This window comes from Alligator sinensis, unplaced genomic scaffold (assembly GCF_000455745.1).
Source record: "Alligator sinensis unplaced genomic scaffold, ASM45574v1 scaffold413_1, whole genome shotgun sequence".
In the NCBI taxonomy this organism is placed as follows: domain Eukaryota; kingdom Metazoa; phylum Chordata; order Crocodylia; family Alligatoridae; genus Alligator; species Alligator sinensis.
The window spans coordinates 1,404,439-1,407,777 of NW_005842308.1; the positions used below are offsets into that span (position 1 = coordinate 1,404,439).

At 37.8% G+C, this 3,339-nt stretch overlaps 1 protein-coding gene across 5 annotated transcripts in view; it reads left to right on the forward strand.

Moving 5' to 3' along the window:
- The first annotated feature begins 17 nt into the window (after window positions 1–17).
- Window positions 18–3,339, forward strand: part of SMAD9 (SMAD family member 9) — a 68,453-nt gene continuing 65,131 nt past the window's right edge. For 3 of the 5 annotated variants that reach the window (XM_006028385.2, XM_025209795.1, XM_025209799.1), the window contains exon 1: window positions 48–177. The gene's annotated coding sequence lies outside the window, so the exon portion shown is untranslated. The other 2 variants (XM_025209796.1, XM_025209797.1) reach the window with 2 other exon arrangements.

The window sequence follows — 3,339 nt, forward strand, 5'->3', positions numbered from 1 at the left end:
GGCGGCGGGGACCGGCGTGCTCGGGGCCCCGTCCCCGCCCCTGCGGCCGCCACGGGGCAGATCGGGCGGCAGGTCAGTGACACCGGCGGGGGAGCAGGGTGCCCGGAGCGCTAGTCCCGGAGAGGGAGAAAGCTCGGGGAGATCCTCCTCCTCCCCCGTTCTTGGTGCTGCTGCTTGGTGATTGCTACTTTAGTTGTTAAACTAGTAATTGTTACGGTGATGATCGCTGTAGTTGTCATTGTTCTTGTTCGATTGATAGTTCTTTGGTTCAGGGCCGGGCCAACCATGGGGCGACCTAGGTGGTCGCCAAAATTTGGGGGGGGCGCCAAAATTATATGCAGAACAAACTAACAGGAACATCATTCTAAGTGACAGCCAGCCAGCTCCGGCTCCACCTTGCTCTAAGACCTTTGGTTGGGGAAGGGGGGAAAGACCTCGGAACCGATCTCGGGAAAGATCACTAGTATCGCGACTCCTACCTTTCCAACTTTTGAGCGGACTTATGACAAGAGCATACTGCTGGCAACCTTATCCTAATTTTCCTCTGTACTGGAAGTGGTGGAGGCGCCAAGGTACACAGTCTGCCTAGGGCACCAATTATCTTTGGATGGCTCTGGTTTTGTTATTCCTATTATCATTTTTGTTATCCTCATCATCAGCATTATTGTATCACCATTGTCATCATCATTATAATTATCGTTGTCCTCATTTCATTATCACCAACCACCATCATCATTATCATGATTATTTCATTATCGTCATCATGATCATCACCATCATTATGATTTCATTATCATCACAGATGATGTCATCATCATTATCATAATAATTTCATCATCATTATTATCACTATCATTACCATTATGGTCACCATTGTGATTATTACCATTATTTTATCATCATCATCATTATTATCGTCATCCTCATTATTGTTGTTATTATTGTTACTATCATTTAGGAGCATCTGAAAAGGGACTTTACAAATGTAGCACCGTACAAATGAATTAATGGGTGCAGTGCTAGTTTATCTTTTTCCCTCTAAATGTCTCCCATTTGCTACTAATCAATCATGCTTGCTTTAAAGAATTCTCATTCATGTGAGCTGAAAAAAAAGGAGAAAACTTTCATAATTAAATGTTTATAGTAAATAGAGGTGATGGAAGAAAAGAAATCATTCTCCACCAAAGATAGCTTCTTAATGAATGAGTTTTGCCCTAATCCCGTTGCAGTAGGAAATGAAGTGCGAGTTCTTGGAATGTATTCAAGTCTGTGGCTGTCCAGGAAGGACGCTGCAGATAAGACCAAATTCAGTGCTTTATAACTGAAATACATGTAAAAACATGCTTATAAAGAAAGCATCTTTTGGGTTAGGAATACGTTATCTTCCCATCTCCTATAGGATAAACTAAAGGAATTACTGTAAAATTCTCCTCTGAGCAATAAATCCCCAGAGCAATGGCTGGAACAACTGTCATCACTCAAAGAAACTTCATTCTTTTTAATCTACCCAGACAACTCCCTTCTTTCAGATTTGATAGGTGCCAGCATTTGGCTGGCTCATGTTTGTTTCATATTCATTGTTAAGGAGGGAAATATTTTTTTTAATCCCAGTTCTTTTAACATTTCATTTATTACTCCACTTAAAATAAGCAGCTAGCTCTTGATGTTTTACTAGTGAAATTTATCAAGAGGTGTGTATAACCATTACTCAGTTCTAAAATGGTTTCAGATTCCTGAGTGTCTGGTTTTGCTGGGAGCTGGAGGTGTAAACATTTTCTTCTTTGCTTTGTTATTGGCATTGGTAAAATCTCCAGACAAGCTGTAGTTTTGCATGAATGACTATAGTATGAATCTGTGAAGCAAGGATATTTTATTAATAATGATTATGGTAATGGGGGTGTTAAAGTTTTAAGAGAGCCCTAGAGCTTGGCATAGACACTTTTGTTTGTACATAAACTAAAACAAGTAGGTACATAAACGCTTAACAGACACTCATCTTCGTAGGACCCCTGCAAAGTATTAAGTATTGTTTGATACACAAACTTGTCCAAACCCAAATGACAAGTACATGTATGCCCAAAATACACATTTACATTTAAAGGAATCAAATATCCCCAAAGCCTTTATATTCCTTCTATTGAGCTCAGTAGTAGTTTTATTTTAATAGAAGCACACTTGGGCCTGAAACCCTGAAATCCCAGGAGATGAAGTCAGATAGTTAATTCCCCCTTTTCTCCTTTTCTTTGCAAGTTTTTTTGCATCTCATGTTTGAATTCTTAAGTGTCTGCTGTTATCAGTTAGGGAGATAGCATGTCCCACAGTTTTCTCTGTGGAATACTTAAGTGGTGTAATTTTGATGGTTAGTCTATCCCATCTTGATAAAGTTTTATTTTTCCATTGTTTAATTGAAAGAATGTCAGCTGTTAATTACAAGTGACCACTAACCAGAGCACCAAGGCAGCAATTCCAGAATCAGTTGTGCTGTGACTTCTAATCTAAATTAAGTTAACAGAATAAAGGAAGCCAAAAGGAGAAGAAAAAGTGCTTTGGGTAGTTTACTAATTGCAAATAATACAAAGTTATATTTACTAATGAGAATCTGTATAGTATAATTTGATACTTGGAAATAAACAGAGAAGGAGAAGAAAACAGTATAAATATTTGATCTAAAAAGAATACAGCAAAGAATTTTTTTTTGCAAATATCTAGTTGGTCCAATAAAAGTTATCACCTTTGCCATGAGTTTTGATTCCATGAGTGTTTGTTATTCTTAACTGTGTGATTTCCTGCTGCTGGTTGGTATTTGTGTATGTTAACAGCAAAAAATAATAATTACATTAAGGGCATTAAGAAAGCACTTTTTAAAGACTGTCTCTGAGAGCACTTGCCATAAGAAAAATTTAGGACTGGTGTTGACTATAATAAAATGAGCTTTTTCAAAGGTACTGTAAATCATTTCCAATCCTAGATTTTTTGTATTATGTTCAAATGATAATGGCATTAGGATTTATACAACTGAAAAGGAACTTACATTAAGGAGTGTGGGGCTACTACTCTGAAATGGCAATGGAAAATGCATATTTTTTTATATGGCCTAAAAATTTCAGAAAACCCTTTCTTAAGTAGCCGTGAAGGGTTACAAGGACTGGAATCAAAACTCTTGGGGATTCTGTTTAATGAAAGTATTTGAGTTGAAATTAAGCTGAGGTGTCTGGAAGAATTGTAGCAGTGCCTCTTACAAAGGTATGATGTAGCATTTTATTTGAGTTCTGAATCAGAATAGTAAATAAGATGAAGAGGTGTCACTATATAAATTAGGACTCCTCTGCAGTTCAGCAG